Below are 15,531 nucleotides of genomic sequence, written 5' to 3'. Positions count from 1 at the left end.
AGACCAATAGCAAGAACAACAATAAAACCAATAAGAACAAGACCAACAATAAGAACAACAAGACCAATAGCAAGAACAACAATAAAACCAATAAGAACAAGACCAACAATAAGAACAACAAGACCAATAGCAAGAACAACAATAAAACCAATAAGAACAAGACCAACAATAAGAACAAGAACAACGTAAACAACAACACCAAGACCAACAGCAAGAACAACAATAAAAAAACAAGAACAATAAAAACAAGAACAACACCTAAAAGTACAACAAGAACAACACAAACAACAAGAACAATAAAAACAAGAACAAGGGGCACTAGCGCCAGCCCAGGTATTAATACCCCGCCATCTCCGGCCTCATTAGTGCGGCTTTGTTATTCTGAGCTCTACATAAAGTCTGGCACAGGCAGAATATGTGAAGAATGTCAGGTCAGCTGTCAGATAGAGTACCGCACCATCAAATCAGGGGCCCCAGGGGGGCAGAACCCCACTGACAACATCTCAGGCATGATATATACAGCTGGTTGTCAGTAATAGATGAATAGTTGTACTGTAGTATAAGGGGGCAGATCTCATGTCTGATCACATGTCATTATATCAGTGATGTCACTTAGAGGGGGCGGGGCTGTGACAACCTCTCAGACATGATACATACAGGCTGGTTGTCAGCAGTAATACATGAGTAGCTGTACTGTAGTATAAGGGTGCGGATCTCATGTCTGACACACTGACATTGCACAGCGCTCAGTCGTGACAGCTGATCGCCGCGGGTCATGTGAGCGGCAGGGTGTGATCACATGTACAGCCGTGTCCTGAGGGGCCTTGTCCTGCTGTGCTCTAAGAATTCCCTGTAAGACTAATAATACCAACCCTGCCCCCCCCCCAATACTCTGAAGCGGTCCCATCAGCTCTCCTGCAGCTGTGTATTCTGTCACCTGGTCACCCAGGCTCCTCTTATCTCCTGCTCTCAGCTCTTCCTGGCGATAAATCACAGTCCCCCATTGAGGACATAATACCGAGCTACTTAAGCCTACCAGGACTCTTTAGGTGGGACTTTAGTGTAGAGGAAGTAGCTAACTTCTCCTCCTACTTCTCCTCCTATCAATACAGCACCAATCTGGAAACAACTGCAGGAACACAAAGGTAATACTTTGAGATTATTGAGATTGTTTTACTCCTCACTGGTGACCTGAATGTCGGGGAAGTAGCTAACTTCTTCTACTACCAGACTGCAAAAGACTGCAGGAGCAGAAAGGTATAAAACTTTGGGATGATAACAGGTCTACTGGAGTTAGATCCAGATTTTTGCTGCTCACCGCTGACCTGTACGTAGGAGGAAGTAGCTAACTTCTACAATTCCCTAAATTCCTATCAATATAGACGAAGCCTTCAAAGAAACTGCAGGAGCAGACAGGTAAGACCTTGGGATTGCATTGTGACCACTTGGGTGGGATGGGAATGTTTTTCTGCTCGCTGGCGCCATTGATGTAGGAGGAAGTAGCTTACTTCTTACTTCTCCTCCTACTTGAATCCCCATCAATATAAAGGCAGTCTCTGAAGAAACTGCAGGCACAGAAAGGCCTGAAACAGGGACTCCACCATCCAGATGTGTGACCAAGGTTCTCATGTGGACTTTAGTAAGATGTGAGAAGAGCGCTCCCCGAGGAGGCTTCTAAGACATGAAGCTGGTCATTAGCCACCGGAGCTCCTCAGCGCCACAGTCTACATCTGCCGAGAAAATGGAAAGTCTATTATCTCCCCATGACTTCCAACAATAATAGTAATCTAGGTCCTTAACCACAGGGCTACTGGGGGCCATAATTATCAGTTACACTTCCTGTCAATGTGACACGAGTACTGCTCGGGGTAGGAGGTCCTCAAGTCTTAACCCCTGCTTGTCCACCAAGAAGAGAAGAGTATCAATTAAACAGCAACAAAGAAATCTGGGTGGAAATTGTGGCCACCAAGACAGCAGAAGACAAGTCAAGGGCTCGTACTTATTGGGGCTTCTATATGGTACGAGGGGGGCGGTGTAGGCACCTATAGGTGTCCTGTGGTGACCACGTGTCTTGGATGCCTCTCTATGGTCCATGTTGTATTGGAGATAAGGGCGGTGTGTATATAGAAAGCCCTCATATCTCTGGAATGTGGGACAGCGCAGGCTCCTGCTGATTAATACCACCGTCATGGGGCTTCATGCCAGCTCCGGATTGTTTCCTATGAGATTTCCAGAGAAGGTTAGATGGGATGTGAAGCTATATGTGGTGGTTAACCATTCGTGATCATACTGTATGGTGTGTGAAATGAATAAGACGCGTGAGGCTATGGGGCCATAGGGAGCAGACGTGGGACTGTATATGAGGCCCGGTCACCATATAGCCAGTCTTTCTATGGTCTCTATATCATGTGGCTGAAGGTCTCAGGGACATAGCAATGTGGGGTGGTAACGGACACTACCTGGTCCTAACCCTGTGGGGGCACCAGACCTTGTGGGCGTCCCAAAGGTCCCTCTGACACCTAAAATATTCCACAAGGTAAGTGGGGGCCCATTAAAGAATTTGTATTGGGGTACAGGAGTCATGCCTCTGATTGAGCCGATAGCATGATCTACAGCATGAGGTGGGATGGGCAAAATGCAGAGATGATGGACCTGTAGTATGGGGTGATGGGACTGAATGTGGAGGTGATGGACCTGTAGTATGGGGTGATGGGACTGAATGTGGAGGTGATGGACCTGTAGTATGGGGTGATGGGACTGAATGTGGAGGTGATGGACCTGTAGTATGGGGTGATGGGACTGAATGTGGAGGTGATGGACCTGTAGTATGGGGTGATGGGGCTGAATGTGGAGGTGATGGACCTGTAGTATGGGGTGATGGGACTGAATGTGGAGGTGATGGACCTGTAGTATGGGGTGATGGGACTGAATGTGGAGGTGATGGACCTGTAGTATAAACGGATGGGGAAATAGCATGAAGTGATGGGACTGAATGTGGAGGTGATGGACCTGTAGTATGGGGTGATGGAGCTGAATGTGGAGGTGATGGACCTGTAGTATGGGGTGATGGGACTGAATGTGGAGGTGATGGACCTGTAGTATGGGGTGATGGGACTGAATGTGGAGGTGATGGACCTGTAGTATGGGGTGATGGGACTGAATGTGGAGGTGATGGACCTGTAGTATGGGGTGATGGGACTGAATGTGGAGGTGATGGACCTGTAGTATAAACGGATGGGGAAATAGCATGAAGGAATGGGGCTGAATGTGGAGGTGACGGAGTAATAGCATGAAGTGATGGGGCTGAATGTGGAGGTGATGGACCTGTAGTATGGGGTGATGGGACTGAATGTGGAGGTGATGGACCTGTAGTATGGGGTGATGGGACTGAATGTGGAGGTGATGGACCTGTAGTGTGAGGTGATGGGGCTGAATGTGGAGGTGATGGACCTGTAGTGTGAGGTGATGGAGCTGAATGTGGAGGTAATGGACCTGTAGTGTGAGGTGATGGGGCTGAATGTGGAGGTGATGGACCTGTAGTATGGGGTGATGGGACTGAATGTGGAGGTGATGGACCTGTAGTATGGGGTGATGGGACTGAATGTGGAGGTGATGGACCTGTAGTATGGGGTGATGGGGCTGAATGTGGAGGTGATGGACCTGTAGTATGGGGTGATGGGACTGAATGTGGAGGTGATGGACCTGTAGTATGGGGTGATGGGACTGAATGTGGAGGTGATGGACCTGTAGTGTGAGGTGATGGGACTGAATGTGGAGGTGATGGACCTGTAGTGTGAGGTGATGGGACTGAATGTGGAGGTGATGGACCTGTAGTATGGGGTGATGGGACTGAATGTGGAGGTGATGGACCTGTAGTATGGGGTGATGGGACTGAATGTGGAGGTGATGGACCTGTAGTATGGGGTGATGGGACTGAATGTGGAGGTGATGGACCTGTAGTATGGGGTGATGGGACTGAATGTGGAGGTGATGGACCTGTAGTATGGGGTGATGGGGCTGAATGTGGAGGTGATGGACCTGTAGTATGGGGTGAAGGGGCTGAATGTGGAGGTGATGGACCTGTAGTATGGGGTGATGGGGCTGAATGTGGAGGTGATGGACCTGTAGTGTGAGGTGATGGGGCTGATGGTGGAGGTGATGGACCTGTAGTATGGGGTGATGGGACTGAATGTGGAGGTGATGGACCTGTAGTATGGGGTGATGGGACTGAATGTGGAGGTGATGGACCTGTAGTATGGGGTGATGGGACTGAATGTGGAGGTGATGGACCTGTAGTATGGGGTGATGGGACTGAATGTGGAGGTGATGGACCTGTAGTATGGGGTGATGGGACTGAATGTGGAGGTGATGGACCTGTAGTATGGGGTGATGGGACTGAATGTGGAGGTGATGGACCTGTAGTATGGGGTGATGGGACTGAATGTGGAGGTGATGGACCTGTAGTATGGGGTGATGGACCTACAGCATGAAGTAATGGGGCTGATTGTTGAGTTGATGGATCTGCCGCATGTCTACATGAAGAGTGACACGATTTTGGGCTTTGATATGACTTTATATACCCTCTGCAGGCGCTACTTCTCAGGAGACTATAATATCTCTCCTACACATAGACAATAGAGGAGATCCTGCTCCATGACTCCCTCTCATCATATTGGCACGTCTGTGGGCCTCTGTCTCCTCCTCTTACATAGACCTCTATAGGCAGCATGTCACCTGATCCCTCAGTCTGTCTCATCGCTCCAGACATATTTTGGCTGTGAATCGATGGTGAGTGATCAGCGCAGGAAGTCGGGGGAATGATGTTGCTGATACATTTATAACGTTAATGGTGACCATTGATGGTGATGAGGCTCCAGGTGACAATAATACGGTATATTGTAGATGTGTGATGAGCCTGGCGCTATGTCCTATGATAACGTGGTCTGTTATGTGGACGGTTTATTCATGACTGTATAGTCTGCTATATTACAGCACTTCATAGATTTCCACTGACACTCTGCACTGGAGACATCTCAGGAGGCTTCGCCCCTCTCGTGTGATCTGCTGGAGCCTCCCAGTTATTCACAATCCGTCAGTCTTACTCAGGAATTCTCCCCGATTCTGCAGAGTTGTGCAGTGTGGCCCCGAGCGGCCCCATCAGGGGTTAATCCCCACCGCCCATGTTCTGAGTCGTCCTCTAACAATGTTGGGCGTATTCCAGCAGTTTTCCTCATATCGCGGTAATTTTTATAGGATTTGTAAGCTATTAGTAGAGCGGAGCGGCGCGGAACAGTCACTTTATATGGCCAAATAAGGAGAGCAGACATCTCCGATAATGTCCTTCACACTACAAGTTCCCAGAGCCCAGTGCCCTGCTGGGAAGATACCAAGAAAGTGACATCACCCCCGAGACCCCCCCACCTACATAAATATATATGTCCAAGGAGACTTACACTCACCAGACCGAGCCAAAGCAATGAATGAAGAGTCTGCATATAATGTCACCGCCATACTACTACATAGACGGAGGGGGAGGATACAGGACTATATATAGGAGCAGTATTATAGTAGTTATAGTCTTGTACATAGTAGGTAGTAATATAGTAGTTATATTCTTGTACATAGGAGCAGTATTATAGTAGTTATATTCTTGTACATAGGAGTAGTATTATAGTAGTTATATTCTTGTACATAGGAGCAGTATTATAGTAGTTATATTCTTGTACATAGGAGCAGTATTATAGTAGTTATATTCTTGTACATAGAAGTAGTATTATAGTAGTTATATTCTTGTACATAGGAGCAGTATTATAGTAGTTATATTCTTGTACATAGGAGTAGTATTATAGTAGTTATATTCTTGTACATAGGAGGTAGTATTATAGTAGTTATATTCTTGTACATAGGAGCAGTATTATAGTAGTTATATTCTTGTACATAGGAGGTAGTATTATAGTAGTTATATTCTTGTACATAGGAGGTAGTATTATAGTAGTTATATTCTTGTACATAGGAGTAGTATTATAGTAGTTATATTCTTGTACATAGGAGGTAGTATTATAGTAGTTATATTCTTGTACATAGGAGGTAGTATTATAGTAGTTATATTCTTGTACATAGGAGCAGTATTATAGTAGTTATATTCTTGTACATAGGAGTCAGTATTATAGTAGTTATATTCTTGTACATAGGAGTAGTATTATAGTAGTTATATTCTTGTACATAGGAGGTAGTATTATAGTAGTTATATTCTTGTACATAGGAGCAGTATTATAGTAGTTATATTCTTGTACATAGGAGTAGTATTATAGTAGTTATATTCTTGTACATAGGAGCAGTATTATAGTAGTTATATTCTTGTACATAGGAGCAGTATTATAGTAGTTATATTCTTGTACATAGGAGCAGTATTATAGTAGTTATATTCTTGTACATAGGAGCAGTATTATAGTAGTTATATTCTTGTACATAGGAGTAGTATTATAGTAGTTATATTCTTGTAAATAGGAGGTAATATTATAGTAGTTATATTCTTGTACATAGGAGTAGTATTATAGTAGTTATATTCTTGTACATAGGAGTAGTATTATAGTAGTTATATTCTTATACATAGGAGCAGTATTATAGTAGTTATATTCTTGTACATAGGAGGTAGTATTATAGTAGTTATATTCTTGTACATAGGAGCAGTATTATAGTAGTTATATTCTTGTACATAGTAGTAGTATTATAGTAGTTATATTCTTGTACATAGGAGTAGTATTATAGTAGTTATATTCTTGTACATAGTAGTAGTATTATAGTAGTTATATTCTTGTACATAGGAGGTAGTATTATAGTAGTTATATTCTTGTACATAGGAGCAGTATTATAGTAGTTATATTCTTGTACATAGGAGTCAGTATTATAGTAGTTATATTCTTGTACATAGGAGTAGTATTATAGTAGTTATATTCTTGTACATAGGAGTAGTATTATAGTAGTTATATTCTTGTACATAGGAGCAGTATTATAGTAGTTATATTCTTGTACATAGGAGCAGTATTATAGTAGTTATATTCTTGTACATAGGAGCAGTATTATAGTAGTTATATTCTTGTACATAGGAGCAGTATTATAGTAGTTATATTCTTGTACATAGGAGTAGTATTATAGTAGTTATATTCTTGTAAATAGGAGGTAATATTATAGTAGTTATATTCTTGTACATAGGAGTAGTATTATAGTAGTTATATTCTTGTACATAGGAGTAGTATTATAGTAGTTATATTCTTATACATAGGAGCAGTATTATAGTAGTTATATTCTTGTACATAGGAGGTAGTATTATAGTAGTTATATTCTTGTACATAGGAGCAGTATTATAGTAGTTATATTCTTGTACATAGTAGTAGTATTATAGTAGTTATATTCTTGTACATAGGAGTAGTATTATAGTAGTTATATTCTTGTACATAGTAGTAGTATTATAGTAGTTATATTCTTGTACATAGGAGCAGTATTATAGTAGTTATATTCTTGTACATAGGAGGTAGTATTATAGTAGTTATATTCTTGTACATAGGAGGTAGTATTATAGTAGTTATATTCTTGTACATAGGAGCAGTATTATAGTAGTTATATTCTTGTACATAGGAGTAGTATTATAGTAGTTATATTCTTGTACATAGGAGCAGTATTATAGTAGTTATATTCTTGTACATAGGAGCAGTATTATAGTAGTTATATTCTTGTACATAGGAGGTAGTATTATAGTAGTTATATTCTTGTACATAGGAGCAGTATTATAGTAGTTATATTCTTGTACATAGGAGTAGTATTATAGTAGTTATATTCTTGTACATAGGAGTAGTATTATAGTAGTTATATTCTTGTACATAGGAGCAGTATTATAGTAGTTATATTCTTGTACATAGGGGCAGTATTATAGTAGTTATATTCTTGTACATAGGAGTAGTATTATAGTAGTTATATTCTTGTACATAGGAGTAGTATTATAGTAGTTATATTCTTGTACATAGGAGCAGTATTATAGTAGTTATATTCTTATACATAGGAGTAGTATTATAGTAGTTATATTCTTGTACATAGGAGGTAGTATTATTGTAGTTATATTCTTGTACATAGGAGTAGTATTATAGTAGTTATATTCTTGTACATAGGAGTAGTATTATAGTAGTTATATTCTTGTACATAGGAGCAGTATTATAGTAGTTATATTCTTGTACATAGGAGGTAGTATTATAGTAGTTATATTCTTGTACAAAGGAGTAGTATTATAGTAGTTATATTCTTGTACATAGGAGTAGTATTATAGTAGTTATATTCTTGTACATAGGAGGTAGTATTATAGTAGTTATATTCTTGTACATAGGAGTAGTATTATAGTAGTTTTATTCTTGTACATAGGAGTAGTATTATAGTAGTTATATTCTTGTACATAGGAGCAGTATTATAGTAGTTATATTCTTGTATATAGGAGTAGTATTATAGTAGTTATATTCTTGTACATAGGAGGTAGTATTATAGTAGTTATATTCTTGTACATAGGAGGTAGTATTATAGTAGTTATATTCTTGTACATAGGAGTAGTATTATAGTAGTTATATTCTTGTACATAGGAGTAGTATTATAGTAGTTATATTCTTGTACATAGGAGTAGTATTATAGTAGTTATATTCTTGTACATAGGAGGTAGTATTATAGTAGTTATATTCTTGTACATAGGAGGTAGTATTATAGTAGTTATATTCTTGTACATAGGAGTAGTATTATAGTAGTTATATTCTTGTACATAGGAGCAGTATTATAGTAGTTATATTCTTGTACATGGGAGGTAGTATTATAGTAGTTATATTCTTGTACATAGGAGGTAGTATTATAGTAGTTATATTCTTGTACATAGGAGCAGTATTATAGTAGTTATATTCTTGTACATAGGAGCAGTATTATAGTAGTTATATTCTTGTACATAGGAGCAGTATTATAGTAGTTATAGTCTTGTACATAGGAGTAGTATTATAGTAGTTATATTCTTGTACATAGGAGGTAGTATTATAGTAGTTATATTCTTGTACATAGGAGTAGTATTATAGTAGTTATATTCTTGTACATAGGAGTAGTATTATAGTAGTTATATTCTTGTACATAGGAGTAGTATTATAGTAGTTATATTCTTGTACATAGGAGGTAGTATTATAGTAGTTATATTCTTGTACATAGGAGGTAGTATTATAGTAGTTATATTCTTGTACATAGGAGTAGTATTATAGTAGTTATATTCTTGTACATAGGAGCAGTATTATAGTAGTTATATTCTTGTACATGGGAGGTAGTATTATAGTAGTTATATTCTTGTACATAGGAGGTAGTATTATAGTAGTTATATTCTTGTACATAGGAGCAGTATTATAGTAGTTATATTCTTGTACATAGGAGCAGTATTATAGTAGTTATATTCTTGTACATAGGAGTAGTATTATAGTAGTTATATTCTTGTACATAGGAGCAGTATTATAGTAGTTATATTCTTGTACATAGGAGTAGTATTATAGTAGTTATATTCTTGTACATAGGAGTAGTATTATAGTAGTTATATTCTTGTACATAGGAGTAGTATTATAGTAGTTATATCCATGTACATAGGAGCAGTATTATAGTAGTTATATTCTTGTACATAGGAGTAGTATTATAGTAGTTATATTCTTGTACATAGGAGGTAGTATTATAGTAGTTATATTCTTGTATATAGGAGTAGTATTATAGTAGTTATATTCTTGTACATAGGAGCAGTATTATAGTAGTTATATTCTTGTATATAGGAGGTAGTATTATAGTAGTTATATTCTTGTACATAGGAGTAGTATTATAGTAGTTATATACTTGTACATAGGAGGTAGTATTATAGTAGTTATAGTCTTGTACATAGGAGTAGTATTATAGTAGTTATATTCTTGTACATAGGAGCAGTATTATAGTAGTTATATTCTTGTACATAGGAGTAGTATTATAGTAGTTATATTCTTGTATATAGGAGTAGTATTATAGTAGTTATATTCTTGTACATAAGAGTAGTATTATAGTAGTTATATTCTTGTATATAGGAGTAGTATTATAGTAGTTATATTCTTGTACATAGGAGTAGTATTATAGTAGTTATATTCTTGTACATAGGAGGTTGTATTATAGTAGTTATATTCTTGTACATAGTAGTAGTATTATAGTAGTTATATATATATTATATATTATATAAGTATTGACTTTCTCTCTATAGGGTGTCTTACGTGCTGCGGTATATATATCACAGGTACCGGGTTGTATTATTGTAAGCAGAAGCCAGATGTTGGCAGGAAGGGTGTGAGTACAGTATATAGCGGGGCGCGGTTTGGATGGGGTTCAGGTGATTTGGCAGTAGTTACAGATACAATGAGAAGTGATTACAGGAAATAACATGCGGGGAGTTTCCTGATAACAGATTGCCGGCTGTGATATGACTTTTATTGACTCGTCTTCTCTGTATATTATATAACCCCCCCCCATTCCCACTGCTGATCTTTTATATGACGGGGGGGGCCTCCTTAGGGTCCCTGTAAGGGGTATGAGGTGGGGGGGGGATACTAGATGTCAGGATTTCCTCCCAGATGTGGTTTGAGCAGTAGGGGGCTCTACTTGGACGTTTGCCTCAGGCCCCCTCTTTTATTGGTGCCCCTCCCCCCATGTGTGTCCTATAAAGGTTTCATTGGGATAAAGACGGATGATGTCATTACTTGATGGCGACTTCAAAGTCTTTCCGTATGTTTCATCCTATGGAGACCAGGTGGGGGCAGTGACAGATGGGGCAGAAGCACATGTATCTAATCTCTGCTGTATCCCCCCCCCCAGGCTTATTACTACCAGGTGTATACAGTGACACAAGAAGTTCTGCAACTATCTAACCGACTCATTCAAGACAATGCTCTGTGAGTGACACAGCCCAGACCAGCACATTGTAGCAAACTAGCAGAGAAATGTGTACAGCTGCTGACGTATCCAGTCCATACAATGCCCAGCATCTGCTGAAGGATGTCTCCTAGTTTGTTACAATGTGTCAGTCCAGCTTATTTAGCTCATAGAGCATTGTATAGACTGGATACATGAGCAGCAGCTGCTGACGACTCTCTCCTAGTTTGTTACAATGTGTCAGTCTGTGGTCCCGCCTGTTTAGCATCACTTTGAAAGCAGCAGAACCTTTAAGGATTGTGCTTTATTTAAAGAAGACTGTCCGCCCCTTTAAGCAGCCCTGTCTCTAGGGGTCGGGGGTCACAGTTTTGCTCTTTTGCAGGATTATATAAAGTAAAGGATCCCAGAGGAAGAAAGTCAGACAGTAAACCCTATAGTGAGGGGTTAGTGTCCCCCGCCCCCGCCAGCGAGGTAGAGACCGAGATATGGGGCCAGATAATGGGGAGTCCAGACACTCACGTCATAGCGGGAACTCATAACTTATGGGGCTCAGGAGACCCCAATGTCTCCTCCAGAAGATACACCAGTCATCAATTGGGGCCCCGGGTCCAGCTTTAGTTACATCCTGCCAATGATTTCCCTGCAGTATCCACACCCGACCGTGAGAACCGGCAACACGTCCGCCCCCAACCCAATATCAGCCCTAATGGTTTCCATACAACCTGAGGAAGTGCTGAGATCCGATTACACGTGAGGGGGCAGCGGAGACCCCGACCATGGCCGAGGGCGAACAGATGGTGCGAGTTATCCCAGGACACAAGCAGAGGACTGCCAGGGAACGCAGACATGGGGGCTGGAAGCGGGGTCCTCCTCCTGGATGTGCCTGTACCCCCAAAGTATCAGCCTGTCATTGTCCTGTACCCCCAAAGTATCAGCCTGTCATTATCCTGTACCCCAAAGTATCAGCCTGTCATTATCCTGTACCCCGAGTATCAGCCTGTCATTACCCTGTACCCCGAGTATCAGCCTGTCATTACCCTGTACCCCGAGTATCAGCCTGTCATTATCCTGTACCCCGAGTATCAGCCTGTCATTATCCTGTACCCCGAGTATCAGCCTGTCATTATCCTGTACCCCGAGTATCAGCCTGTCATTACCCTGTACCCCAAGTATCAGCCTGTCATTATCCTGTACCCCAAGTATCAGCCTGTCATTATCCTGTACCCCCAAAGTATCAGCCTGTCATTGTCCTGTACCCCGAGTATCAGCCTGTCATTATCCTGTACCCCGAGTATCAGCCTGTCATTACCCTGTACCCCGAGTATCAGCCTGTCATTACCCTGTACCCCAAGTATCAGCCTGTCATTATCCTGTACCCCAAAGTATCAGCCTGTCATTATCCTGTACCCCGAGTATCAGCCTGTCATTATCCTGTACCCCGAGTATCAGCCTGTCATTACCCTGTACCCCAAGTATCAGCCTGTCATTACCCTGTACCCCGAGTATCAGCCTGTCATTATCCTGTACCCCAAGTATCAGCCTGTCATTACCCTGTACCCCGAGTATCAGCCTGTCATTATCCTGTACCCCAAGTATCAGCCTGTCATTATCCTGTACCCCGAGTATCAGCCTGTCATTATCCTGTACCCCGAGTATCAGCCTGTCATTACCCTGTACCCCGAGTATCAGCCTGTCATTATCCTGTACCCCAAGTATCAGCCTGTCATTACCCTGTACCCCGAGTATCAGCCTGTCATTACCCTGTACCCCGAGTATCAGCCTGTCATTATCCTGTACCCCGAGTATCAGCCTGTCATTATCCTGTACCCCGAGTATCAGCCTGTCATTATCCTGTACCCCGAGTATCAGCCTGTCATTACCCTGTACCCCAAGTATCAGCCTGTCATTATCCTGTACCCCAAAGTATCAGCCTGTCATTATCCTGTACCCCGAGTATCAGCCTGTCATTATCCTGTACCCCGAGTATCAGCCTGTCATTATCCTGTACCCCGAGTATCAGCCTGTCATTATCCTGTACCCCAAGTATCAGCCTGTCATTATCATGTACCCCGAGTATCAGCCTGTCATTATCCTGTACCCCGAGTATCAGCCTGTCATTATCCTGTACCCCGAGTATCAGCCTGTCATTATCCTGTACCCCAAGTATCAGCCTGTCATTACCCTGTACCCCGAGTATCAGCCTGTCATTACCCTGTACCCCAAGTATCAGCCTGTCATTATCCTGTACCCCGAGTATCAGCCTGTCATTATCCTGTACCCCAAGTATCAGCCTGTCATTATCCTGTACCCCGAGTATCAGCCTGTCATTATCCTGTACCCCAAGTATCAGCCTGTCATTATCCTGTACCCCAAGTATCAGCCTGTCATTATCCTGTACCCCAAGTATCAGCCTGTCATTATCCTGTACCCCGAGTATCAGCCTGTCATTATCCTGTACCCCGAGTATCAGCCTGTCATTATCCTGTACCCCAAGTATCAGCCTGTCATTATCCTGTACCCCAAGTATCAGCCTGTCATTATCCTGTACACCGAGTATCAGCCTGTCATTATCCTGTACCCCGAGTATCAGCCTGTCATTATCCTGTACCCCAAGTATAAGCCTGTCATTACCCTGTACCCCGAGTATCAGCCTGTCATTACCCTGTACCCCAAGTATCAGCCTGTCATTATCCTGTACCCCAAGTATCAGCCTGTCATTATCCTGTACCCCGAATATCAGCCTGTCATTATCCTGTACCCCGAGTATCAGCCTGTCATTATCCTGTACCCCAAGTATCAGCCTGTCATTGTCCTGTACCCCAAGTATCAGCCTGTCATTACCCTGTACCCCAAGTATCAGCCTGTCATTATCCTGTACCCCAAGTATCAGCCTGTCATTACGCTGTACCCCGAGTATCAGCCTGTCATTATCCTGTACCCCGAGTATCAGCCTGTCATTATCCTGTACCCCGAGTGTCAGCCTGTCATTATCCTGTACCCCGAGTATCAGCCTGTCATTACCCTGTACCCCGAGTATCAGCCTGTCATTACCCTGTACCCCAAGTATCAGCCTGTCATTATCCCGTACCCCGAGTATCAGCCTGTCATTATCCTGTACCCCGAGTATCAGCCTGTCATTACCCTGTACCCCAAGTATCAGCCTGTCATTATCCTGTACCCCGAGTATCAGCCTGTCATTATCCTGTACCCCGAGTATCAGCCTGTCATTATCCTGTACCCCGAGTATCAGCCTGTCATTACCCTGTACCCCAAGTATCAGCCTGTCATTATCCCGTACCCCGAGTATCAGCCTGTCATTATCCTGTACCCCGAGTATCAGCCTGTCATTATCCTGTACCCCAAGTATCAGCCTGTCATTATCCTGTACCCCGAGTATCAGCCTGTCATTATCCTGTACCCCAAGTATCAGCCTGTCATTACCCTGTACCCCGAGTATCAGCCTGTCATTACCCTGTACCCCAAGTATCAGCCTGTCATTACCCTGTACCCCGAGTATCAGCCTGTCATTATCCTGTACCCCGAGTATCAGCCTGTCATTATCCTGTACCCCGAGTATCAGCCTGTCATTACCCTGTACCCCAAGTATCAGCCTGTCATTATCCTGTACCCCAAGTATCAGCCTGTCATTATCCTGTACCCCGAGTATCAGCCTGTCATTATCCTGTACCCCAAGTATCAGCCTGTCATTATCCTGTACCCCAAGTATCAGCCTGTCATTATCCTGTACCCCAAGTGTCAGCCTGTCATTATCCTGTACCCCGAGTATCAGCCTGTCATTACCCTGTACCCCAAGTATCAGCCTGTCATTATCCTGTACCCCAAGTATCAGCCTGTCATTATCCTGTACCCCAAGTATCAGCCTGTCATTATCCTGTACCCCAAGTATCAGCCTGTCATTATCCTGTACCCCGAGTATCAGCCTGTCATTATCCTGTACCCCAAGTATCAGCCTGTCATTATCCTGTACCCCGAGTATCAGCCTGTCATTATCCTGTACCCCAAGTATCAGCCTGTCATTATCCTGTACCCCAAGTATCAGCCTGTCATTATCCTGTACCCCAAGTGTCAGCCTGTCATTATCCTGTACCCCGAGTATCAGCCTGTCATTACCCTGTACCCCAAGTATCAGCCTGTCATTATCCTGTACCCCAAGTATCAGCCTGTCATTATCCTGTACCCCAAGTATCAGCCTGTCATTATCCTGTACCCCAAGTATCAGCCTGTCATTATCCTGTACCCCGAGTATCAGCCTGTCATTATCCTGTACCCCAAGTATCAGCCTGTCATTATCCTGTACCCCGAGTATCAGCCTGTCATTACCCTGTACCCCGAGTATCAGCCTGTCATTATCCTGTACCCCAAGTATAAGCCTGTCATTATCCTGTACCCCGAGTATCAGCCTGTCATTACCCTGTACCCCAAGTATCAGCCTGTCATTACCCTGTACCCCGAGTATCAGCCTGTCATTACCCTGTACCCCGAGTATCAGCCTGTCATTACCCTGTACCCCAAGTATCAGCCTGTCATTACCCTGTACCCCGAGTGTCATTATACAAGGCTTCTGTATTGCAC

General features: G+C 42.4%; 1 protein-coding gene across 1 annotated transcript in view; it reads right to left on the bottom strand.

The window, feature by feature from the left end:
• LOC142188720 (disintegrin and metalloproteinase domain-containing protein 33-like) overlaps nt 1-15,531 on the bottom strand; it is a 63,305-nt gene that overhangs the window by 22,607 nt on the left and 25,167 nt on the right. The window lies entirely within an intron of this gene.

This window comes from Leptodactylus fuscus, chromosome 1 (assembly GCF_031893055.1).
Source record: "Leptodactylus fuscus isolate aLepFus1 chromosome 1, aLepFus1.hap2, whole genome shotgun sequence".
In the NCBI taxonomy this organism is placed as follows: Eukaryota; Metazoa; Chordata; class Amphibia; order Anura; family Leptodactylidae; genus Leptodactylus; species Leptodactylus fuscus.
Note: the sequence above shows the minus strand (reverse complement) of the source record. Positions and strands in the feature narration are given on the sequence as shown.